This window comes from Pristiophorus japonicus, chromosome 11 (genome assembly GCF_044704955.1).
Source record: "Pristiophorus japonicus isolate sPriJap1 chromosome 11, sPriJap1.hap1, whole genome shotgun sequence".
Lineage (NCBI taxonomy): Eukaryota > Metazoa > Chordata > Chondrichthyes > Pristiophoridae > Pristiophorus > Pristiophorus japonicus.
Window position 1 is genome coordinate 127,565,779 of NC_091987.1, and position 27,301 is coordinate 127,593,079.

The 27,301-nt window shown below is 44.9% G+C and overlaps 1 protein-coding gene across 10 annotated transcripts in view; it reads right to left on the reverse strand.

The window, feature by feature from the left end:
• trim13 (tripartite motif containing 13) overlaps positions 1-27,301 on the reverse strand; it is a 73,832-nt gene that overhangs the window by 38,789 nt on the left and 7,742 nt on the right. For 4 of the 10 annotated variants that reach the window (XM_070894013.1, XM_070894012.1, XM_070894014.1 and 1 more), the window contains exons 3-5: positions 6,260-6,575; positions 6,003-6,166; positions 276-390 (exon numbers count right to left, since the gene is read on the reverse strand). The exons of 4 other annotated variants lie outside the window; for them this stretch is intronic. The gene's annotated coding sequence lies outside the window, so the exon portion shown is untranslated. Of the gene's footprint in view, positions 1-275; positions 391-6,002; positions 6,167-6,259; positions 6,576-16,753; positions 16,819-27,301 lie in introns of those variants that run through there. 2 more of the 10 variants (XM_070894020.1, XM_070894019.1) reach the window with 2 other exon arrangements.

Sequence of the window (27,301 nt, forward strand, 5' to 3'; positions counted from 1 at the left end):
GCTACAAACTCTAATTAATCTAAAACTCTGCTGCCCACGTCCTGCTCTGCACTAAGTCTCATGGGCCCATCATCCTCACTGACGTACAATGGCTCCCTGTCTCCTTAAAAAAAACTCAAATTTAAAACACTTGTCTTCATCTACAAACCTCTCCATTGGCTAGCTGCAACCTACCTCTGCAAACTCTCAGTCATTCATCTCTTCCAGTCTTCTGACTCTGCCCCTCTCTGCATTCACCCTCCATCTACCTTGAAAGACCTCCTTAAAACCCATACCTTTGACCAAGCTTTCATCATCTGTATTGACTTCCCTCACAGAGACTTGATGCTTGTTCTTCTATGAAATGTCATGGCACATTCTTCTACATCGCAGCTGCTGCACAAATGCAAGCTGTCATCAATGAACATAAAAATATCATTTCCAGCAGGTTATAAAGCAACACATAAACATTAATATGTACACAAGGGCACAGCAGGAAGAATCTGCCTACCACTAACAATGAAAACCCTTGCATATAATACAGGGCACTACAAATAGTATCTGTTGTGTCCTTAGATGCTCTAATAATGACTCCACGAGGCAATGTGTTGTACTTGAATTGTAATGACCTTAGTCCTTTATTTGTTAATTCCAGAGTGAGGATCACACTCTCCCCCAAGCCTTTAGTGCAAATCGCCTCTGCATTGACTGTGCTCTGGACTTAGCTCTATCTGGTTGACCCTTGGCGGGTCGTTTCAATCTTGGGTGAGTGGCTGGTGCAGTAGAGTGCTGATGGTTGCTATTTGTGTGTGTCCCTGACCACTCCATTCTCCCCCTCCCACATATAGGTTATGCCACAGGCTCCGTGCGTTCATATACATTCAAGTTTAGAAAAACAAGTTTGCATTCATTTGTGGTTCAGTTGTGAGACCAGTACGTTAGACTGGTGAGATACCTTATCGATGCGTACTGCGGGTTGGTGACCGGTGCGCAAGGACAAACTAGTTCCAGAACTGCTGGATGGTGTCCCTGCAGTCTGGTGGTGGCGCAGTGCCCAGTGCTGGCAGTGGGAACCCAGTTGGCTCAAGTTGCCTGCTCTTGGGGCTGTGCCATGGTTCCTAGCGTTGGGCAGGTTCACAGATGCCTGTGACCTCCCTGTCCCTTCTTGCGCCCTGGGTCGCTGCTGCTCCCTGAGGGGCTGTCGTCTATCAGTGCACAGGGAATTGCTGACTCGCTAGCCTGGGCGTTGTTTGGTTTGGGATCCTGGCTTGTCCCGGTCTCCTTTGGGAGGACTGTAGCGAGTGACCCTTTGTTTCCGGGTATGGCCTTGGTGGCGATGGGGTCTGGTGGCTGCACCTTAGCACAATTTGCTCTTTCAGGCTGGTGGCGGTTGGTGCCATCGGGTGCCGGAGAGGTGGAGCCGATCAGGGGCAGGGTATCGATATCAGTGTCGTTGCCCTCCTGAGATCGCGTGCTCTGCAGCTCGTGTGTATTGACTGCTTGTGGCCACACTACATTGTGCATAACTCTGGTCCCGGGAATGCAGGCTACAGAATTGGGTAGCTCGCTGGACCCGTGTGCTCCCGATGGGTTGAAATCCTATATCGCACGACTTCTCATTACTTATAGTGGATACTCTGTAGCTCCGATCGCAATTGCACAACTTTTTCTCGCTGTTTGCATGTACACAATTCTGATCATCATTTTGTCTCTAACTTACAGTTGCTATTACATTGCTTGAGTGTGTGGAACTGTCCCTTTAATGGTAGTGGGTTGCAGGCCTCCTTTGCTTTCTTTACCCCAATCCTCTTCTCTGTTTGGTGCCACGTGTTGCTCCATCAGCGCTGCACCTCGTGATCTGGCCGCGGCCATCTTTTTCTTCAGCGCATCACCTCGTGATTTAGGCCATCTTTCCTCCATCCACGATGTAGACTGCGGTGATCTGCTTCTCCCTGGGTTCTGCCACTGAAGCTGGGAAGTCGCCTTTGGATCCGAGTTTCTTCCTCCGGAGTCCTGGCACTGGAGCCTGGAAGGTGTGTTCAGGTCGTCTCAGTTGGATCATCTCCAGGCAGTCGTGCTGGGTGGTCTGTGCCTCAGGCGCTGCACTGGTCTGCTGTGAGGGCTTGCTGTGCCTCCGATCGCGAAGGACGTCGATCGCTGTAGGGATGAAATCTTCCCAACTCCAATGGATCTTCTCCATCCACCTTCTTCCGAGTAGCGTCAGTCCGTCACCTGCAACAATCCAGAGGTAACTTGTGCACTGCGCCATCATGGAGTACCTTTACAATTGCACAACCAACGACCGGGATAAGTTCATCGGTGTAGGTGCGCAGCTTTGACTGAACCGGGACCAACTTAGGTCATTCAGCTTGATTGTCCCATAGCCTCTCAAAGCTTCTTAATTCATTACTGACTGGCTCGACCCCATGTCCACTTCCATGAAGAATGGAACACCATCTATCTCTACTTCCATCCTCAACAAGGAACACTCGGTGGTGCAGGTAAACATGCTATATACCTCTTCATGGGGCTGAGCTGCCTCTCTGCTTATCGTTTCATAATCCGTGCTGGATTCATGACCATCTGCAGACTCTTCATCGACACAGTCAGTCATATTTCTCTTACACATGCGCTGGAGGTGGCCTTTTGTGCTGCAGCCTTTGCATACATAGTCTTTAAAGCGGCATTGGGGAGCCTTGTGATTCCCTCCACAACAGCAGCATGGAACTACTCGATTAGCCCCCCTCGGCGGACTCTGAGTTAAGGGACTCGAGGGGCCTATTCCCTCTTCCCCGAGAGGGTTCGCATTCTACAATCCAGCCTCTAAAAAGGCGCCACTCTGTGCACAGTACCTGCTGGGTTTGAGTCTTGGGGGTGAGTCATCTGCCTAGAACCGCAGGTTGAGGTCATGAATGCCTGTCTCAGATGGCCTTTTGCAGTGTGACTGTGGTATCCGCCGACAGTAGCTTATGAAGGTGGCCCTCATGACCGATTCCAATGACAAAAATGTTCCGCAGCGCTTCGTTGAGGTGGTCGTCGAAATCACACAGTGCCGCCAGCCTCCTGAGGTCTGCGCCGTATTTCGCGATTTCCTGGCCTTCGATGAGTGTAGAATTGGTGTCTGGCTGTGAGGATGCTCTCCTTAGGCTTGAGTTGCTTATGGATCAGTGTTACGAGCTCCTCGTGCGCTGTCTTCGCTGGTGCCTGCAAGTCCCTGACGAGGCCATAGATAGTGGGCCCACAGCTGGTTAGCAGGATAGCTCTGCGCTTATCAGCCAGTGCGGCTGGGTCGTCTCCTGCCAGGTCGTTTGCTGTGAAGAAATGGTCGAGCCTCACCACGAAGGCGTCCCAATCATCATCGGTGAACTGCTGCAACATATCAAGGGTAGTCATTTTCACGTGAAAGTCCGTAATCTTGTCGCTAATTGTTGTGTCCTTAGATGCTCTAATGATGACTCCGTGAGGCAAAGTGTTGTACTTGAACTGTAGTGACCTTAGTCCTTTATTTGTTAACTCCAGAGTGAGGATCACACCTGGTGGCCTGCCTTTTATACTAGGCCAGGCAGACCTGTACAGGTAACCTACAAGTCTCCCACTGCTGTGCCCTCTGGTGGCACACCTTGTGACAGTACCAACAGTAGCCATGCAGGATACATGACAGTATCCACCAGACTATAATACAGGTGCGGTATGCTAAGCCAGTGCTCTAGCTTTTTGAAACTATCTCCACAGGCACTATGGACTATACAAGCATCTCAAGGAAATAAAGTCCAGATTTTGAAGACTGATCCCACCATGGATCACAGTCACATCCATCACTTTGGTTAACATTGCCTAAAGACACTAATGAATATAAAATGATTTGAATGACCTTCTCTGAAACTATAGTATAGATGCTCCTTCCCAAGAGATGAGTAGGTTGTTTCATAGGAACACAGGAACAGGAGGTCATTCAGCCCTTGAGCTTGCTCTGCCATTCAATTAAATCATGGCTGATCTGCACCGCAACTCCATTCACCCATCTTAACTCCGTATTCCTCTATACCTTTACCAAACAAAAATCTAATCGACCTTAGTCTTGAAAGCTCCACTTGTCCGAGCATCCACAGCCAAGTTTAGGCAATCATCTTCAAAATGAAACCCTCTAAGCCCCAGTATTATTACCAAGTTAGACTATCTTAGGCAACACAATTCAGGCACCTCTCCTAATGAAGGAAGTTGACTAAAGGTGCAATCTGGCAAGATTGAAAGCAGCCATTGTAGCTCAAAATTAGAAGTCAATAAAGCCTACTTGTACACCATAGAAAGATTCTATATTTCGAGCTGAAAGATAAATGAGAACGGGCCTGAAATTGATGACCCTTTTTGGGCAGTCTTCCATTCGTTGGGAGTTTCATCAGGGCCTTATGCCGGCGGTTTTGAAATACCGCTGGGGAGCGGACCGCCAACGTGCAACTCTGGGAAAACCGCTCCCGCCTGACTTTGGTGGGAGCTGTACTCCGTTTACTTCTTGGGGGGAACGCCCAGTTGGACCAGCTTTTCGATGGACGGTAGGTATGAAACCCTGCAAAAAAAGGTTAAGTGAACATTTTTTTTCTAATTCTTTTTCAGCGATTCAGTGGAAAAGGGTCTTCTGAATGTTTTATTTTAATATATTTTTTGTGTTTTCCCCCCTCCCTAGGCCGACTCTAGCCTCGGACTTAATTTGACCAAGACCCCCGAGAATCCACGTGCAACGCCCATTTTTCCCGCCAGGCGATTTTTTTTCTATTTTTTCATCAAACTTCCGCCAGGAAGTTCTGCCAGTACCATCAGGATCATAGCGTTCTTTTCGACGGTAAATGGGCGGAACTTGCCTCTGATCAATTTCGGGCCCAACGTATCATCATTGTTCAAAAAGAGTTTCAGAAAGTGCCTCTCTACAAATCAGCTGTGCACGTACCCTTATGTGGAGGCTTGCTGACTTGCACCCTCAGTGATCCTGCAGTAACTCCACCATGGTAATGAGTGCCATTAAGACACTGCAGAGGGACCAGACCACTGAGAAACATCAACATTTCTGAGCACCACTTTACATTGGAGACAAGGGACGATGCTCCTGTCTGATTAAAACCAGGCCTGGTTTTAGCCCATGAATAAAAGCCAAAATCTATTTAAATCTATTTACATGTATGATGCCACGATGGCAACAACCATGGTCGTATTGGACTTTATAGGCCACCTTACAATTGCTCTGCAGCTGCAGGAGACACCTCAAATACAAATGATCAATATTATAATCAAATGATAATGGCAATATATTTGAGTGGTAGCCCAGCAGTGTGAAATACAATGGATACCATCCAACCTTCATACAATGAAGGGAAGCAACTCCATAAACACATGAGTGGAACAGTGTGTGTTATGTCAGCCAGAGTCCACCAGCTGTATAAATGTAGTACCACACCAGGACCTACAAGGACTACTAATTGATCTAAAATGGAGTGAAAACATTGTTACAAAGGAAGTGAAATAAAATAAATAATGGTGGGACCCAGTAGAGCAATATCATTGTTGTTTGCAATGATTCAGTTGGAGCAACGAGGATCAGAACTGTGGCACTCCATTCAGAGTTCCCCATCTCAATTATGTTGCTGCAGGAAAGTGATCAGCAAAAAGCCAGATACCCATGATGAAAGAAGGAAAATCAGAGGAAGAATAATCCCTGAGCCGCACTCACACTTCCTAATGGCTGAATTAAAGATGGAAGAGGCCTGGAAGCAGATCACCTGCTCACTCTCTTGAGCAAAGGCAAATAACTTAAGATAGTTTGTCACGTTCACTAAAACAGAACTACACATAAAGAGAATATAACCACTTTACTGAGATTATGCTCATGCCTTTAGTCCAAACCTCATCAGTCTTGCTTGTAACCCTTTGGTACATACCATGGCTTGTATCTATTCAGGAACTAATTGCTGGTTATGTTAGATTCACAGGTTACACAGTAACTACATTATTTATGTTAAACCAAATATGCCTACCTCATGAGGTCAATGATCTCCATTTCTCCAGCTATTAGGAGCAGATATTCTTGAATCATGTCCATGGGAGAGGAGGAAGAGAGATGTCAAACATCTCCCTCTTCTTACAGACTAGTATTGAGAGTAGCCTGTGGATGCTGACCCTCCCCCTGTCCATGTAATCCCTAAAAAGAATGCAAAGCAAACTTTAGTTTACATCCCGTATTAAAAAAAGATTTAAATACACAATATGACTATTGTAGCATACTTACACTTACCATCAGTTGACCATTCTTCATCCTTAGAGGTGTATAAGCCATTGGTTCAATTCTCTATCTGAAGATGGAAGTATAGTCTCATCTGCCCAGCATTTGGTAATGAGCAACCTTGGCTCAATTTAACCTTCCTCCTCTACTGTTTGTTTAAACATCTTTAATCTTCCTTGATTGACACCTTCACTCAGTGCTTCTTGTGCTGAATGGTGTATCTAACTTTTTGCACTGTTGACTCATCAGGTTCCTCCAACATTCCTCAGAAATACACTGGTCCCCTCATTACACGGCCAATTCGTGACTGAGAATTCTCCGTTCCAGGCTGCATTTCACGAGTGTGGAAGAAAATGTATTAAAGGTAAAGAATCCTGAGATTACTGCCATCAGCTGAAATCCGTTGCAAAAATATCACCAGATAACTGGCTAGTGATGATGCAGAAAAAGGTTCAAATTAGTCAACACCAGGCGATAACAATGTCTTGTCAAATGACTACTGAAGGTCTACAATATGTCAAATTCACCTGCTGGTTTATCATCTAACTTAAGAGCGTGTTTCAGAACACTCCCCGACCTGAATACCCAACTAGCGAAAAGGATATTGCTTCATTGAACAACCCCACTTTCGCTTTTAAAATTCCAATTCTAATATTTAAATTCTCTTTATAGAAGAATGACCTCAAAAATATTAAGTTTTGACCAAATAAGTTACTATAAAAACGTTTTGGTTGCGTTTTCATAGGAATATAGGAATTGCAAGACAAAAAAATCTAAAGTCCATCTAGTTACCCTTCTACCATCCTGGTAGTCACATGATACAACAACTTGTATTTATATAGCCTCCATTAGGTGGGTAGCAGAAACAATACAAGGACCCTCAAAGCTCCCTGATAAAGTGCGACATCCCCACTGACAACTGGGAGTCTCTAGCCAAAGACCGCCCTAAGTGGAGGAAGTGCATCCGGGAGGGCGCTGAGCTCCTCGAGTCTCGTCGCCGAGAGCATACAGAAATCAAGCGCAGGCAGCGGAAAGAGCGTGCGGCAAACCAGTCCCACCTACTCCTACCCTCAACAACTATTTGTCCCACCTGTGACAGAGACTGTGGTTCTCATATTGGACTGTACTCATGTTAAGAGTGGAAGCAAGTCTTCCTCAATTCAGAGGGACTGCCTATGATGATGATTTATATAGTGCCTTTAACGTAGTTAAAATGTCCCAAGGCGCTTCACAAGAGTGTTACAAGACAAAACAAATAAATTTGACACTGAGCCACACAAAAAAAAAATATGGCAGATGATCAAAAGCTTGATCAAAGAGATAGGTTTTAAGGAGCGCCTTAAAGGAGAAAACAGAGGTAGCGAGATGGAGAGGTTTAGGGAGGGAGTTCCAGAGCTTGGGGCCTAGGCAGCTGAAGGCACGACCACCAATGGTTGAGCTGTTATAATCAGGAATGCTCAAGAGGACAGAATTTGAGGAGCACAGACATCTCGGGACTGGAGGAGATTACAGAGATAGGGAGGGGCGAGGCCATGGAGGGATTTGTAAACAAGAATGAGAATTTTGAAATCGAGGCGTTGCTTAACCGGGAGCCAATGTAGGTCAGTGAGCACAGGGGTGATGGGTGAGCGGGACTTGGTGTGAGTTAGGACACGGGCTGCCAAGTTTTGGATGACCTCAATTTTATGTAGGATAGAATGTGGGAGGCCAGCCAGGAGTGCATTGGAGTAGTCAAGTCTAACAAAAGCATGATGAGGGTTTCAGCAGCAGATGAGCTGTGGCAGGGGTGGAGACGGGCAATGTTACAAAGGTGGAAACAGGCGCTTTCAGTTATGCAGCGGATGTGTGGCCGGAAACTCATTTCGGGGTCAAATATGACACCTAGGTTGCGAACAGTCTGGTTCAGCCTCAGACACATGCTAGGGAGAGGGATGGAGTCGGTGGCTAGGGAACGCAATTTGTGGTGTGGACAAAAGACAATGGCTTCGGTCTTCCCAATATTTAATGTTGGACAAGCAGTCTGACAATTTAGAGACCATGGAGAGGTCGAGAGAAGTGGTGGTGAGGTAGAGCTGGGTGTCGTCAGCGTAGATGTGGAAACGGACGCCGTTTTTTCGGATGATATTTCCAAGGGGCAGCATATAGATGAGAAATAGGAGGGGGCCAAAGATAGATTCTTGGGGGACACCAGAGGTAACATTGCGGGAAGGGAAGCCATTGCAGATGATTTTCTGGCTACGAATAGATAGCTAAGAATGAAACCAAGCGAGTGCAGTCTCATCGGCTAGATGATGGTGGAGAGGCGTGAGGAGGATGGAGTGGTCAACTGGGTCGAAGGCTGCAGACAGGTCAAGTAGGATGAGGAGGGATAGCTTACCTTTGTCACAGTCACAAAGGATGTCATTTGTGACTTTGATGAGAGCCGTTTCGGTACTGTGGCAGGGGCAGAAACCAGATTGAAAGGATTCAAACATGAAGTTCCGGGAAAGATGGGCACGGATTTGGGAGGCAACAACACATTCAAGGACTCGAGAGGAAAGGGTGGTTGGAGATGGGGTGGTAATTTGCAAGCACAGTGGGGTCAAGGGTTGTTTTTTTGAGGAGAGAGGCGATGACGGCAGATTTTAAGGAGAGAGAGACTGAACCGGAGGAAAGAGAACCGTTAACAATGTCAGCTAACATGGGAGCCAGAAAAAAGATACAATAATAATGGAGTGGTTGACTAATCATAGCAATGAATCTCTATCTGGGGGCACAATCTGTAAATTTGCAGATGATACAAGATCTGTGTTAGGACTGCTCAACTGCTTCAGGTGGATCTTAATGTGTTGGGAGATTGGGCTCATGACTGGTAAATTATGTTTAATTTGGATAAGTGCAATGTTATGTATGTGGGCAGGGCGAATGCTCAACATTCATACACCCTTCAGGGAAAGATATTAAAGAAGAAAGAGAGAGATTTGGGCATTCTACTGGATATATCTCTAAGGTACATGAGCAATAAGGTACATGAAGTGATAGCTAGAGCAGAGACACTATCAAGGTGCATACATAGGGCAATTGATTAGCATACAATGTATTCTATTTTGTCTTTGTACAAGACCTTGGTCAGGCCTCACTTGGAATACCGTGTCCAGTTTTGGTCTCCTCACATGGTGGGTGATATTGAGGCTCTGGAGAACACAACAGAAGAAATAGTAACAGGAGTAGGCCAAACGCCCCCTCGAGCCTGCTCCGCCATTCAATATCATGGCTGATTTGATCATGGATTCAGCTCCACCTCCCTGCCCGCTCCCCATAACCCTTTATCGTTTAAGAAACTGTCTATTTTTGTCTTAAATTTATTCAATGTCCCAGCTTCCACAGCTCTCTGAGGCAGTGAATTCCACAGATTTACAATCCTCAGGGAAGAAATTTCTCCTCATCTCCGTTTTAAATGGGCAGCCCCTTATTCGAAGATATGCCCTCGAGGTTCTGGTCTCCCTCATCCGAGTAAACATCCTCTCTGCATCCACCTTGTCAAGCCCCCTCATAATCTTATACGTTTCGATAAGATCACCTCTCATTCTTCTGAATTCCAATAAGTAGAGGCCCAACCTACTCAACCTTTCCTCATAAGTCAACCCGCTCATCTCCAGAATCAACCTAGCGAACCTTCTCTGAACTGCCTCCAAAGCAAGTATATCCTTTTGTAAATATGGAAACCAAAACTGAACGCAGTATTCCAAGTGTGGCCTCACCAATACCCTGTATAGCTGTAGCAAGACTTCCCTGCTTTTATACTCCATCCCCTTTGCAATAAAGGCCAAGATTCCATTGGCCTTCCTGATCACTTGCTGTACCTGCATACTAACCTTTTGTGTTTCATGCACAAGTACCCCAGGTCCCACTGTACTGCAGCATTTTGGAATCTTTCTCCATTTAAATAATAACTTGCTCTTTGATTTTTTTCTGCCAAAGTACATGACCTCGCACTTTACAACATTATACTCCATCTGCCAAATTTTTGCCCACTCAGCCTGTCTATGTCTTTTTGCAGATTTTGTGTCCTCCTCACACATTGCTTTTCCTCCCATCTTTGTATCGTCAGCAAACTTGGCTACGTTACACTCAGTTCCTTCTTCCAAGTCGTTAATATAGATTGTAAATAGTTGGGGTCCCAGCACTGATCCCTGCAGCACCCCACTAGTTGCTGGTTGCCAACCAGAGAATGAACCATTTATCCCAACTCTCTGTTTTCTGTTAGTTAGCCAATCCTCTATCCATGTTAATATATTACCCCCCACCCCGTGAACTTTTATCTTGTGCAGTATCCTTTTATGTGGCATCTTGTCAAATGCCTTCTGGAAGTTAAACTACACCACATCCACTGGTTCCCCTTTATTCACCCTGTTCGTAACATCCTCAAAGAACTCCAACAAATTTGTCAAACATGACTTCCCCTTCATAAATCCATGCTGACTCTGCCTGATCGAATTTTGCTTTTCCAAATGTCCTGCTACTGCTTCTTTAATAGTGGACTCCAACATTTTCCCAACCACAGATGTTAGGCTAAGGTCTATAGAAGGTGCAGAGGAGGGCCACTAGACCAATTCCCAGTATACAGCAAGTTAATTATCAAGATAGGTTAAGAGAGTTGGGACTCTACACCTTAGAGAAGCATAGATATAAGATAATGAAGGGAATAGACTGTGTTCCAATTAAATAGGTTCAGGAGGACCAGAAGTCACAATTTTAAGTTGTGTAAGGCCAGCTCTAGGTTAGATGTCAGGAGATAGTTCTTTTCCCAGGGAATAGTGGACCTCTGGAACAGGCTGCCAGCTCATGCCATCGATTTCTGGTTAGGGCAGACATCACCTCTTACAAAACGGTTAGTACTTCAGGGAATTCAGGCCCAGAATGATCACCTGGACTAGTTTTAATCATCAAGATGTGTCGGAGAGGAATTTCCCAGATTTCTGCACCCACCCCTCTTCAAATTGTTTGTATGTTCGTAGTTAGTCTATAACAGTCCAGAAATGACACACAGAAATCCCCAGTGGAAAGCTTTGGGAACCATAGGTCCAAAATCACCTGTTCCTCCCAAGTATCTACCTCTACAATTACAATGGTTCAATAATAAAACTTTACAATGGAAATCATCTGCTGTAGAGTTTGCATTTTGTCAAATGCCTCGGTAGATAATGCACCATTTGGTGTGGTCTTAGCCATACAAGTCGTCTCCCAGGTTAGATGGTCAGTGCTATGTCAGCTAATGTCAACTAGGGCAGTAGCAAGGCATTACAAAAAGGCTTCAGAATCTTCAGCTTGGAGAGTGGGTAGGGAGAGAAAGAGAAAAATCAGTAAGGGACCTGCTTCTATATTCAATGACCCCTGTTGCACATGTGTAGATGTTATATGAGGACATGGTCAAGCTCGGCTGTAATGGCCGCCATAGTCAATCAACCCTCCAATATTTACTGGCTGGGTCTTTACATGAGAAATGGCTGTGCAGTGAGGTACTGGGCTGCCACAATATGTAGAATGGGAGTCCAGCAAGAGTTGCCTCTTTTTGGAAAAGGAGGAATAATAAAGAGAGAGAGAAGGAAAAGACTCAGCACTGAAGGCATCAGAATCTAGCATTGCAGACATATGCTCATTGGTGGCAGTTTTGAGGGCCTGGTCTTCAAACACCCTTTTCCTCAGGCAGCCAAAGGCTGCACTGGCGCACTGGAGGCGGTGTTGGATCTCGTTGTCAATGCCTGCTCTTGTTGATAGGAGGCTCCCGAGATATCAGGTCTACAGGGCTGTAGTAATAATACCTGCCCTCCTATATGGCTCAGAGACATGGACCATGTACAGCAGACACCAAGTTGCTGGAAAAATATCACCAACGATGACTCCGCAGGATCCTACAAATCCCCTGGGAACACAGGTGCAACAACATCAACGTCCTCGTCCAGGCTAACATCCCCAGCATTGAAGCACTGACCATACTCGATCAGCTCCGCTGGGCAGGCCACATAGTTCGCATGCCAGACACGAGACTCCCAAAACAAGTGCTCTACTCGGAGCTCCTTCATCGCAAACGAGCCAAAGGTGGGCAGCGGAAACGCTACAAGGACACCCTCAAAGCCTCCTTGATAAAGTGCGACATCCTCACTGACACCTGGGAGTCCCTGGCCCAAGACCGCCCTAAATGGAGGAAGTGCATCCAAGAGGGCGCTAAACACCTCAAGTCTCAACGCCGAGAGCATGCAGAAATCAAGCGGAAAGAGAGTGCGGCAAACCAGTCCCCACCCACCCCTTCCCTCAAAAACTATCTGTCCCACCTGTGACAGAGTCTGTGGCTCTCGTATTGGACTGTTCAGCCACCAAAGAACTCACTTCAGGAGTGGAAGCAAGTCTTCCTCGATTCTGAGGGACTGCCTATGATGATGATGATACATATGCATTGGGGCCCTTACCTGAAATTCTCCTCACATCGGGGCCTTTACCTGAAATTCTCCTTCCATCGGAGCTTTGACCTGAAATTCTTCTCTCCACCCCACTATTCAGAAAAAGTTACCATGCCGGATTCCCATTCACACTGAGACGGTAAGAATGGACAAGACCACAATGGTCATGCATACCTCGAAACTTTCATCAACCTGCTAGGCTTGCTCATCCAGCTGCCTAAGAAAATTATTAAGGACGGACAGTTAAAAAAAACCAGAGCATATTTAGGGCTTTGCAGCATATAGTATGTCCTGCTCGCAGCAACGCTCTAGATCTCCATTGACACTCTCGACCAGTTTCCTGCTCCTGTCAGAGGTACGCATGTGGATGCTGGTAAACTTCCTGGTAAACCGTGGCTCAACAGTTGAATAGCCTTACCAGATTCACTGTCCAAATTGGCACAAGATTGAAGCTGCATGCTTCTGCCCACCTTGCATCAGAGGTTGCATAGGAGAGTAACAATCAATCACTACAGCCACGACTAGTCTGTGTCTCCACCACTGGTGACTCCAACTGACCTTGCTCGGAGTCCCATTACGTTAGAATTACACAGGAGGGTCTTCATAAGATGAATTTCCCTGCCACCAAGTTAAAAATTAAAACTTAAGCGCATTAAGGACATATTTCAGAAAATATATCCTGACGTTAATAACCAATATCCAACTAGTGAAGGGGATATTACATTATTGCACAGCCCAACATTCACTTTTAAGATTTTAATATTTAAATCCTCTCCATTTGCAAGATTATCTCAAAAAATGAACATTAATTAGTCCAAACTGACTATAAATATACCATTTGGGTTCAGTTTCTCACCTCCAAAATTGTGACAATATATTATGAAGCCTGACAGTGGGAATCACAATGCCGGTCTGGATTCAAAATTATATTGTTTATACAATTATATCTGGAGATATGAAGAAACATAAGAACGTAAGAAAGAGTAGGAGTAGGTCATACGGCCCCTCGAGCCTGCTCTGCCATTTAATAAGATCATGGCTGATACGATCATGGACTCGGGTCCACTTCCCTGCCCGCTCCCCATAAATCCTTAATCCCTTATCGGTTAAGAAGCTGTCTATCTGTCTTAAATTTATTCAATGTCCCAGCTTCCACAGCTCTGTGAGGCAGTGAATTCCAGAGATTTACAACCCTCAGAAGAAATTCCTCCTCATCTCAGTTTTAAATGGGCGGCCCCTTATTTTATTATACCCTCTAGTTCTAGTCTCCCCCATCAGTGGAAACATCCTCTCTGCAGCCACCTCGTCAAGCCCCCTCATAATCTTATACGTTTCGATTCTTCTTCTCATTCTTCTGAATTCCAATGAGTAGAGGCCCAACCGACTCGATCTTTCCTCATAAGTCAACCCCCTCATCTCTGGAATCAACTTAGTGAACCTTCTCTGAACTGCCTCCAAAGCAAGTATATCCTTTCGTAAATATGGAAACCAAAACTGTATGCAGTATTCCATGTGTGGCCTCACCCTGTATAACTGTAGCAAGACTTCCTTGCTTTTATACTCCATTCCCTTTACAATAAAGGCCAAGGTTCCATTGGCCTTCCTGTACCTGCATACTAACCTTTTGTGCTGCATGCACACGTACCCCCAGGTCCCACTGTACTGCAGCACTTTGCAATATTTCTCCATTTAAATAATAACTTGCTCTTTGATTTTTTTTCTGCCAAAGTGCATGACCTCACACTTTACAACATTATACTCCATCTGCCAAATTTTTGCTCACTCACTTAGTCTGTCTATGTCCTTTTGCAGATTGTTTGTGTTCTCCTCACACATTGCTTTTCCTCTCATCTTTGTATCGTCAGCAAACTTGGTTACGTTACACTCGGTCCCTTCTTCCAAGTCGTTAATATAGATTGTAAGTAGTTGGGGTCCCAGCACTGATCCCTGCAGCACCCCACTAGTTACTGATTGCCAACCCAAGAATGAACCATTTATCCCGACTCTCTGTTTTCTGTTAGTTAGCCAATCCTCTATCCATGCTAATATATTACCCCCAACCCCGTGAACATTTATCTTGTGCAGTAACCTTTTGTGTGGCACCTTGTATTTTAACTTCCAGAAGGCATTTGACACCACATCCACTGGTTCCCCTTTATCCATCCTGTTTGTTACATCCTTAAAGAATTCCAGCAAATTTGTCAAACATGATTTCCCTTTCATAAATCCATGCTGACTCTGCCTGACCGAATTATGCTTTTCCAAATGTCCTGCTACTGCTTCTTTAATAATGGACTCCAACATTTTCCCAACCACAGATGTTAGGCTAACTGGTTTATAGTTTCCTGCTTTTTGTCTACCTCCTTTTTTAAATAGGGGCGTTACATTTTCAGTTTTCCAATCTGCTGGGACCTCCCCAGAATCCAGGGAATTTTGGTAAATTACAACCAATGCATCCACTATCCTGGCCGCTGCTTCTCTCAAGACCCTAGGATGCAAGCCATCAGGTGTAGGGGATTTATCCATCTTTGGTTAAGTAACTAATCCAAGTTTAGTTACTTAACGATGTCTCAGCAAGATCCTGAAAATCCCCTGGGAGGACAGACGCACCGACATCAGTGTCCTCACCCAGGCAAACATCGCCAGCATTGAAGCACTAACCACACTCGATCAGCTTCGCTGGGCAGGCCACTTAGTTCGCATACCAGACATGAGACTCCCTAAGCAACTGCTCTATGCGGAGCTCCTTCATAGCAAACGAGCCAAAGGTGGGCAGCGGAAGTGTTACAAGGACATCCTTAAAGCCTCCCTGGTGAAGTGCGACATCCCCACTGACGCCTGGGAGACCCTGGCCGAACACCGCCCTAGGTGGAGAAAGTGCATCCGGGAGGGCGTTGAGCTCTTCGAATCTCAATGCTGCGAGCGTGAAGAGATCAGGCGCAGGCAGCGGAAGGAGCGTGTGGTAAATCAGTGCCACCACCCCCCTTCCCCCGACGAATATCTGTCCCACCTGTGACAGGCTCTGTTGCTCTCGTGTTGGACTGTTTAGCCACCTGAGAACTCACTTTTAGAGTGGAAGCAAGTCTTCCTCGATTCCGAGGGACTGCCTATGATGATGACTGGGCCATCCTCCTTAGTGATTGTGATTGTGTTAAGTTCCTCTCCCACTATTGCCCCATGACTATCCATTCTTGGGATATTGTTTGTGTTCTCTACCGTAAAGACTGATACAAAATATTTGTTCAGAGTTTCTGCTATCTCCATGTTCCCCATTACTAATTCCCTGGTCTCGTCCTCTAAGGGACCAACATTTACTTTAGCCACCCTTTTCCTTTTTACATACCTATAGAAACTCTTGCTATCTGTTTTTATATTTCATGCTAGTTTACTTTCATAGTCTATCTTCCCTTTCTTAATCATTTTTTTAGTCATTCTTTGCTGGCTTTTAAAAGCTTCCCGATCTTCTGTCCTATCACTAGTTTTGGCCACTTTGTATGCCCTTGTTTTTAATTGGATACTGTCCTTTATTTCTTTAGTTAGCGTGAGAGCAGCGTTATTTCCACTTTAGACGTTAGGAAATACTATCTACTGATAATTCAGTCCATTTTTTGTGCTTAAAAATGTTGAATTGTTCAATCACTTGCAAAGTAAATAGCACAGCAATGCGTGTTTCAGTTATCAGTGTCATGTGAATGAAGGATAGGCAAATGCTTTAAAAGACAATGTTCCTTTAACTGGAAAATGCACGTTTGTCTCCCAACAAATGCGGTTGGCCCAACAACATTTTCTAATAACAGTTACGCCCTATCTTGACTAATCCCTAAATCCAAACCGCTGAGTTCAACTGCTCCCCATTAACATCCAACTAAATGGACCATGCGACCTACAAGGAGTTCGATCCATTTTACTACGGTTCATGGTTTACATTTTCACATATACAGGCACTCTAACGGTACTCGATCAAACTCGTTTTCTATTCCGCGACTGTCAGCCAAGTCTTTACTTGCTGAGCACTTGCAGTGTGTAACTGATCGATCTATTACAGAACGAACACGACCAGCCCACCCACCTGGCAACAGTGCCGCACCCTGTCATCATGGCGCTTCTCTCCAAAGGAACTTCCTAGTTTGCGTGCAAGTGCCATCTGGGTGGAAGGAGAAGAGGCGGGCGCAGCCTCGTCACCAGCGCCTGGCTACTCATGCAATGGGAGAACGCCAGCGTACATACCCACAAATAGGTCTCGTTTTCTGAAGGGGAGACACGTCCAGCTAATATGCAAACGAGACAGCTAAAGATGCATTTCCTGCATTCTTATTGAATATTTTCTTACACATGTAAAAAAAATATCTGGAGTCTATCTACGACCAGGGCTACTCACAGTGAGGCGGAGAGTGTGCTGTTTTATAACATATGGGTATTGAGCAAGCGTGAGGGCAAAGTGTAAAGGAAGTGCACACGAATCAAGATTTTTAACACGCTAATTAATCTCCTGTGCGTTCCAACAGACTGGAGGAGTTATAAAATAATTGCAAACAGGGAATATAAAAAAAACTTGTAAGGGATATCAAAGCCAACAGCAATAGATTTTTTTATAAATATATTGAAAAAAATAATGGGGAATATGGGCCCATTAAAGACAGGTGCAGGCACGACTGTAATGGACAATAAGGAAATGGCAAACATGTTAAATAAGTACTTTGTTTCACAATGGAGGAAGAGGACAAAATACCAGAAGAACAAGGGAACTTAGTGGATTTACTATACATTTTTAAATGGTAATGGAAAAAAATGGGACTTAAGGTAGACAAATCTCCAGTCCTTGATGGTTTCCACTCCAGAGTAATAAAATAAATGGGTGAGGAAATTGAAGATATGTTTGTCATAATTTTCCATAGCTCTCCAGATTCAGGAACTGTGCCTTTGGATTGGAAAATTTGCAAATATTACTCCAGAATGACTGGCACTTGAACGGGTATGAGCTGATGAATGAGTCAGCACGGATTTGTAAAGGGCAGGCTAATGTCTGACTAATCTAGTTGAATTTTTTGAGGAGGTCGCTAACATGGTGGATAACAGAATGTCTATGGATGTTGTCTATATGGACTTCTAGAAGACATTTGATAAGGTTCCGCACAAGAGATTATTAACAAAACTGAAAGCAAATGGAATTGGAGGTAACTTTGTAACATGAATTGGTTGGGATGTAAGAGATAGAGTAGGAATAAAGGGAACATGCTCGGTTTGGTGGAATGTAGCCAGTTGGGCTCCATAGGGATCTGAACTGGGGCCTCAGCTTTTCAACATATATATCAACGACTTAGATGAAGCAACAGAAAATTATATATCCAAGTGTATAGATGATGCCAAGTTATGAGGCATAGTAAGTTGTGTTGATGGGAGCAGGAAGTTACAAAGGGACACAGACAGAAGTTGCAAAGGGACACAGACAGATTAAGTGAGTGGGAAAAACTATGGCAGGTGGAGTTCAATGGGGGAAGTGTGAGGTAATCCACTTTTGATCCGAGAAAGAGAAAACTGAACATTTTCTTAATGGTGAGAGACTAGGAACTGTGGAGGAACAATGGGATTTAGGTGTCCATGTACACAAATCACTAACAACTGGTGTACAGGTACACATGTAATCAAGAGGCTAATGGTCTTTACCTCAAGAGGGTTGGAATACAAAGGAGAAGAAGGGATGCTTCAGTTGTACAGAGCCTTGATCACACCTTATCTGAAGTACTGCATTCAGTTCTGGGCACCGCACCTCAGGAACAATATATTGGCCTTGGAGAAGGTACAGCACAGATTCGCCAGAATGATACCAGGGCTTAACGGGTTAAATTATGAGAACAGGTTGCATAAACTTGGTTTGTATTTCTTTGAGGTTAGAAGTTTGAGGGGTAATCTAATTGAGGTGTTTAAGATGATAAAATGATTTGATAGGGTTGATACAGAGAAACTATTTCTGCTGATGGGGAAATCCAGAACTGGGGTGCATAATCTTACAATTAGAGCCAGGCCATTCAGGAGTGGCCTATTATCCATGCTTCACCCCACCCCCTGCTATTCTGCTGTAACCATTTACACCTCCTCTGGATCTATCTTTTGTTTCTATACTTTTGCCTTGCTCCATCATCCCTTTTGCCATTTAATCACTGCTGCCCTTAGCCTTATCACAGAACCTTCCCTTCTACCCTGTCCCCTCCCACCCCGACCCCCTTTCCTGGCTCTGCATTTGCTTAAAACTATTAGGGAGCGAATTTGGCTATAGCCCCAGTTGGGGGAGGTAACCTCTGCGGGGCCAGACTTTTCTGTCCTGGAAGCAAATTTCAGGTTACCACCCCTCACAGGAAGTGGTGCGCAATGTCATGTGTTCCACTTCCTTCCGAGGCAGGATCAGGGACGCTACGCGGGCGCATCGCGGAGCGCTACACAGCCTCTCCGCATAGTGCTTATACGTTTCAATACCCCTCCCCTTCCGTTAAAGGGGAGGGACGCTGCGAGCTCTGACGGCCGTTTGATGACCTCCACTTAGCCACCAGGGATGCGGGGTACCAACGGAGTGCTGGGCTGCACGATCGCAGCCCAGACCTCGTGACATCGCTGCACAACGGCCCAACAGGTAAGGTGGGTAACAAAAAAAACACGCGGCACACCTCCCCTTTAACTTTCGCCCTGCGGCCCAGTTCATGACCTGCGAGGCTGGTGCGGGCATCCCCCATGATAGCCTCACAGGGAGCTGACCTATTTCCACCACGGTGCGGAAAGGGGTCAAAGGGGTCGCCGAGCACGGCGATGATGTCATCATTCCCGTCACAGAGGCCCGGGGCGCTACCGGCGGGCGTGACGCCACTGCATTCGCGCCTCCGCTAACTCCTGTGCAATTTCACAGGAGCCGGTAGGGCTCCCTCTCAACCCCTGGGTGAAAACAGGGGAATTTCGGCCCCTTAATCTCTAACATCTTCCAGTTCTGATAAAAGATCATCAACGCTGACTCTGATTCTCTCTCCACAGATGCTGCCTGACCCACTGAGTGTTCTCCGGCATTTCCTTTTTTGATTCAGGAGTGAAATCAGGCTCAGAAATAGTGCCTTTGCCTTGAAACCATCAGGAGAGCTTTTTATGCCTTTTTAATTATGAGTAATTTTTATATAACTGCATTCCTCCTGAAGGTACTGGTCCTGAAATTCCGTGGGGGTCTCACCGAATTTCCAGTGGAAAGAGCTCATGTTGAGGATTCTGGCAAGAGACTGGGAGAAGCTCTGTTGAATTTCAGAACAACTGTGTAATGCCATTATTTTTATTATGTTGCATTTAAAGAATCTTCAAAAATTAGAGATTTATGTATGACTAAGATGAGGTGTTTGAATAGGGCTTCGAGCATGGCATTAGGTTGATAATTGACTTAAAATTAAGAAAGCCTTTTAAGCTGGAAAAGAGACACATTAATAAATTTCCTGGCAATCACTCATAAGAACACTCGGATCTTGAACACAATTGTGATGTTTGGCTGCTAACCTGGCCTGTGTATAAGCAAATCCTATAAACTGCTGACATCAATTACAGAGCTGTTGTCATTTCCCATAAATTTAAGGCTCCTGGCCAATGACTGGCTTCCTTTTCTTTTTTAAATATTTTTTAGCATCCGTAATGAAGTGTGACACCTGGTTTTGACACCCTGGCGCGTAACAGAAATGCTAGGCTCAAAACTTTTTATTAATATATATAACAGATCTCCTGTGGCTTTACTCATGGTGAGTCAGAGGTTACACTAATCCAAGGGGATTGGATACTGGGATGTGAAAGTGAGGCAGGGGTGCACATTTCCAATGAAAGAATTTGGAAAGGATGTCTCAGAGACATGAAGTAAATATTTTTAATTGGTTCCTGGAAAATAACACTGTCCGAAATTCTGAATTTTTTTGGAGGGGGTAGGGAGCGGAATTTGGGGCAAAGGTCCACTAGAGTTACACCCTTTCTAAATTACACGTCAAATTCTGGTATAATTGCTTGCATGTAGAAGATGCACCTGCCCCAACGTGGTGTATTTATGCAAATGACAGGACAATGAGGGCAAAAGCCACTGTTCCAGATATACCACTATTTACACTAGAATTGCACCTGGTTTCAGTTAAGCCTGTAGAAATGAAAGGTAAGTTACTTGCATGTCTTGTCAAACCAGAAAGTGGTTGATCTTTCGGGCTTTGGATGGCTGCCAACTTTTGTCTGAAAACCTTGACTGTACTGGTTCGAGAAAGGTTTTCTTAGCTGTGCAACTAAGAAAGGATTCTGCAAGCTGTCTTTCAGCAGTTTTAGGCAGTCTTCCCACCCTTCTGTCATGGAACCCTTAGCATGGGTTCACATAAGAAGATAAGAATTAGGAGCAGGAGTAGGCCATTAGGTAAGAAGACCAAAACTGTACATAATACTTCAGATGCAGTCTTACCAGGGCCTTATATAATTGCAGTAAGACATCTTTACTCTTATACTCAAATGGGAATCCCCACAAACACCCTTATAATGAAGTCAGAACAGCAGCAGGAGGAAGGGGAAATAACAGAGGCCTACATGATGAGGCTATTCCATAAGGAAAATGGCACCCTGGGCGAATTTGTACTTTGGTGCCCCTCCTTTGAATTTACTATTTTTCCATCAGGTCTGTAGCTTTCTACATTGCAGTCATTAACTGAGTTTTTTGTTTCCTGATCTGCGCCCCTGACATCATCTTGTTAGATACTTACGACATTTTGTTTCCTTCCAGGTTTCACAAAATAACAAAAAAGCAGTGAACAAGAAATTTGTCTCACAATGTCATATCACGTGATTTGGGCAAACAAAATTAAACTTCAAAGTGCTGTATCTCCTAAATGGAGCATTTCCGCTTCAATGTTTTTCATATTTGCACTCCTCTTAACCAGCCCTTTCATTTGATATATAAAATCACATTATCCAAGATGAACATGTATTCTTAACCTTTACCCCCAAATTTTCTAGCTTGCAGATACATTTCTGCCTGAACTCTTTTCAAAATTTTTCACTTAACACCCTCTACCACGGCGTCCTCCTGACCATAGGGCTCTGGGCAGCCACCTACCCTTTTGCATCAAAGGTGGTGGCCTCCAGCGGTCTCTTTAAGAACTGCTGGTTATTCTGCGTGTAAACATAGTTATCCTGAACACGGCAGGCCAACACCAACTGTTCAGGGCAGCCCAGTTTTAGGAAGAAAGCTTCAATCAGGGGTTTGGCTTCCTATTTAAAAATAACTCCTGCTTCAGGCATGGATCCTGGTCGCCTATATTGTAATCTTTACCAATATGGTGGACAATGCACTTCCGGCACGGAATGCGTGCGCGTATGCCGCCTCTTGTAAAATGGGTATGGTGTCAACACATTTCTAGGCCTTTCTCTCCTGTTCAAAACTGACTTCCAAGCATCCCCTCAAATACAAAATACAAAGAGCACACTTACTTCAAAATACTGGACTACATATCAAAAAGTGGTTTTACTGTTCACATATATAGTGACAGCAAGTGCTTGGTACCCCCACACCTACCCCTGGCACACAATGCTGTTCTAAAACCTATCCTAATGCTATGCTGAGGTTGACCTTATGAGTGAGATTGCCAAGTCAGTGGCAACTTATGGACAGTCTTGAACTATTTGAGCTACAACCAACAATAACTGTATTGAGACTGCTCAAGCTCATTGCATTTAGAACCCTTACACTGATCAGAGAAAATAAACTTTCATCCCATCATCTGAGCTACTTTTAAGACCCAGGTCCCATAGGTGAAAGAACATCATTCTGATCACTGCATCATCCAGTACATTAATACTGTTCAATCTTCTCATTTCACAAAAACACTATTATTTTGTGTTATTTTCTGGGGGGTTTTCTCTCCTTTCTCTCTCCTCTCTCTGCATCAAGAGAACGTCTACCTGAAGCAGTGTTGTCAAATACATCAGCCACTAGCCACATATAGCTAATTGTGAATCCACATGTGGCTTTTCTGATCAGTAAATAAACAATGAGTAATAGATACCATCATTGGCATGTGATCTCAATTACTCGTAGACGCACACCATATGCATGTGAACTTTAACCTTTTTGTGCGTTTGTCGGTAAAATGATAAGACGAGAAGCAGAGTGTGTGCGTGTTATTTGATTGTTGTGAGTGTTTTACTTCCTTGGTTACTGAATGGTGATAGAGTTTGTTAAGTAAATATACATATGTACAGTACATTTACCTGTATTGTGTGAGTGTAAGGCATTTTCTATTAAAAATTAGTGCACGCGGCTAAAAAAAGTAACGTCGTATCCACACCTGTGGCTAGTCAGTGAGTGAACAACACTGACTTAAGAAAATAAGTTCCCATGTCACTTTCAGATCTCTACTCCATATCTAGCTGCTAGGAGGAGTGCAAGAGTTGTATGCTGCAAATAACCCTCCAACTTTCAGTCCCTCCCTATGGGGAAATACTGGGTCTGTGCTCAGTGCCTTTCAATGGCATGGATAAGATCAGGAACTTTATTACATGGGGAACAGCCAGCACAAATCCATGCCCACCCACTGAACTGCCAATTATCAAATGCATCTAAAAGTTGCATTCCCTATAGGCAATAATTCAGTTAAATTGCACAAAAGATTGCATCAGAATTTTCAGAACAAGAAGTCCTTTGGATCAGTACCTTGAAAAATGAAGTGAAATTGCAAGAATCTGTATGCTGAGTGGGAATTTTTTTCTGCTACTTAATATGGATTGGGTCAAAATTATCATTATGGGAGTTTAAAAGGTTTACAAATGCCATACAATTCAAAAGAAGCAACCGATTCATGGGCAGTGTACAGCAGTAAGTATGAAATGTAGCAATTAAAAATAGTTATTGTGTTCATTACATAGAATTTACAACACAGAAATAGGCCATTCAGCCAAACCAGTCTCTGCTGGAGCCTCCTCCCACTTTATTTACTTCATCTCATCCTATTAACATATCCTTCTATTGTTTTCTCCCTCATGTACTTATCTAGCTTCCTGCTAAATGCATTACTAATCATAGGTGTGTTGCAGTCCCTCCATCGCCTCGCCCCTCCCTACCTCTGCAATCTCCTTCAGCCCGACAACTTTCCAAAAACTCTGTGTTCCTCCAACTCTAGCCTCTTGTCCATCCCCCACTTCCTTCACCTCACCATTGGGAGATGTGCCTCCAGCTGTCTAGGTCCTAAGCACTGGAGCTACCTCCCTCTCACCTCCTTTAAGATCCTCCTTAAAACCTACCTCTGACCATGCTTTTGGTCACCTGTCCTAATGTCTCCTTCTTCTACTTGGTGTCAAATTCTGTTTGATTATGCACCTGTGAAGTGCCTTGGGACATTTTACTACATTAAAGGTGCTATATAAATGCAAACTGTTATAGCTGTAGTACAGTGTGCCAGTGCAGCCTTCGGTCGCCTGAGGAAGAGAGTGTTTGAAGACCAGGACCTCAAAACTGGCACCAAGCTTATGGTCTACAGGGCAGTATGGCTCAGAGACGTGGACTATATACAGCAGACACCTCAAAGCGCTGGAAAAATACCACCAGCGCTGCCTCCGCAAGATCCTGCAAATCCACTGGGAGAATAGGCACACCGACGTCAGTGTTCTCGCTCAGCCAATATCCCCAGCATCGAAGCACTGACCACACTCGACCAGCTCCATTGGGCAGGCCACATCGTCTGCATGCCTGACACGAGACTCCCTTAGCAAGTGCTCTACTCGGAACTCCTACACGGCAAGCAAGCCCCAGGTGGGCAGAGGAAATGCTTCAAGGACACCCTCAAAGCCTCCTTGATAAAGTGCAACATTCCCACCGGCATCTGGGAATCCCTGGCCCAAGACCACCCAAAGTGGAGGAAGAGCATCCAGGAGGGCGCTGAGCACCTCGAGGCTCGTCACCGAGAACATGCAGAAACCAAGCGCAGACAGTGGAAGGAGTGTGCGGCAACCCAGGCTCCCCACCCACCCTTTCTTTCAACCACGGTCTGCCCCACCTGTTACAGAGACTGTAATTCCTGCATTGCACTGTACATCCACCTGAGAACTCATTTTAGAGTTGAAGCAAGTCTTCCTCGATTTTGAGGGACTGCCTATGATGATGACAGCACTTGATGTTTTATCATACTCTGGCCACTAGAAGTCAGCAGTAAACTATTTCTATGTTCTGCATACATTCAAAGCATACTTTATGCTCATATTTTTATATTATTTAGTACTTTTGTGACTTCTTTTTCCATCTTTTTTGATCCATTCGAAACTTGTGTATTTTTTTCCTCTGGTTTTGTGCCTTTCCCAGGTGACTACACGACTCTTGGCCGGCCTCCCACATTCTATCCTACATAAACTCCAAAACTCAGCTGCCCGTGTCCTAACTCGCACTAAGTCCTGCACACCCATCACCCCTGTGCTTGCTGACTTACATTGGATTCCGGTTAAGCAACGGCTCAATTTCAAAATTCTCATCCTATTTTCAAATCCCTCCCTATCTCTATAGTCTCCACCAGTCCTCTAATTCTGCCCTCTTGAGCATCCCTGATTACTATCGCTCAACCATCGGTGGCCGTGCTTTCCGTTGCCTAGGCCCCAAGCTCTGGAACTCCCTGCCTAAATCTCTCCCCCTCTCTACCTCTCTACCTCTCTTTCCTCCTTCAAGGTGCTCCTTAAAACCTACCTCTTTGACCAAGCCTTTGGTCAGCTCTACTAATTTCTACTTATGCGGCTCGGTGTCAAATTGTGTGAAGCGCCTTGGGCCGTTTCACGTTAAAGGTGCTATATAAGTACAAGTTGTTGTTGTTATCTGTAAGGTCTCAAAGTCTGACTGCAAATTATCTTTTTTTAATCTTTGCTCTCAAGTACACAATATTTATCCCTGGATATTGTGATTTTATTTGTTTATTTTAGATATACATAAAGCATTCTCAAAGTCCATACATGTTTTATAATGGATGAAAATAGCCTAGCTGGACGTATAGTGCCTTGGATTTTCAAAAGTTGGGTTAAGCTTGCATTCCAATTTGTTTATCACACTGCCCATTCACCTCAGAGACTTGGGGCCAGAAATTCAATTTTTGGTCATAGCGGTATTTTTCCGCCAAAAATACCGCTATGACTCCGTTATGATTCCGAGGCCTACCATTCGGTAAAAAATGCGCCCAACGCTAAAAATCATCGTTGAACGAGGATTTGTGGCGCAAACCGCAAATTTCCTACAACTTTTCTCCGAGGCCGATACCGCTGCGAATTGGGCCTAGGAAGGGGGGAAAACATCCCCCAAAAATTCCAAAAAACAAAAACAAAATCACAAAACATTCACAAGACCCTTTTCTATCGAATCGCTGCAAAAGAATTAAAAAATAAAAACTTTAACTTACCTTTTTTGCAGGTCTTCATACCTACCGCTGTTCCAAGGGCTGCAACGCAGGTTTTTCCTCAGCGTTTTTTTTGTCCTATCAAGGGTGCGTTGCGAGCCAAATATCAGGTGAAAGTGCTTTTTCCAGTCTTGCGCGCCAGCGGTCCGCTCCCCAGCTGCATTTAATAAACACCGGCGCAAGACTTCAGGGAATTTCCCGCCGCATCACTTTCTGCCAAAAACAGTGAAGTAGAGCCGAAAAACCCAGTGCAAGGTTGGGAAATTTCCAGCCCCGATTTCATATCCAGTCTGGACTGATGGAATGACAGTCTTCTCTGTCTGTTGGTTCTGAATTTAGACTGAATAAGCTCAGCATCTGGAGAACATGGGCCCAATAAATAAATTGGCGTCACCCAGCACAATGTGGCATTGAGTTGGCAATGTTGCTCAGAAAGGCAATAAGGATAGCTAGTGCGGGAAGAGAAAAAAATTCATATCAGTGAGTGAGGGGGTTTGTAGGGCATATCATCAGGTTAGAGTATGGGGGAACTTTACCCTGCCTTTAGCTATGCTGTGTCTGATCTGGAAGCATTTGAAACTACATGGAGAAAATGCAAAACTTGTTGCATTCCCCTTTTCTGACATCCTTCAAGTTGATAAGTTGAAAAGCAGGGAGGCCACCTATGGCCCAAACACCCAAGGCCCCACCTCACTGCTGGCCAAGAACGGGGGAACACTGATCAAGGACACTGAGGCAGTCAGGGCCAGCTGGAAGGAGCACTTTGAAGATCTCCTCAATTGAGTCTCTGCCTTTGACTCGAGTGTCCTCGACTCCATCCCGCAGCATGTTACCCACCCTCATCATAGGCAGTCCCTCGGAATCGAGGAAGACTTGCTTCCACTCCTGAAGTGAATTCTTTGGTGGCTGACAGTACAATATGAGAACCACAGACTCTGTCACAGGTAGGATAGATAGTCGTTGAGGGCAGGAGAGGGTGGGACTGGTTCGCCGCACGCTCTTTCCGCTGTCTGCGCTTGATTTCTGCATGCTCTCGGCGTTGAGACTCGAGATGCTCAGCGGCCTCTCGGATGCACTTCCTCCACTTAGGGTGGTCTTGAGCCAGGGACTCCCAGGTGTCAGTAGGGATGTACTTTATCAGGGAGGCTTTGAGGGTGTCCTTGTAGCATTTCCGCTACCCACCTTTGGCTCGTTTGCCATGAAGGAGCTCC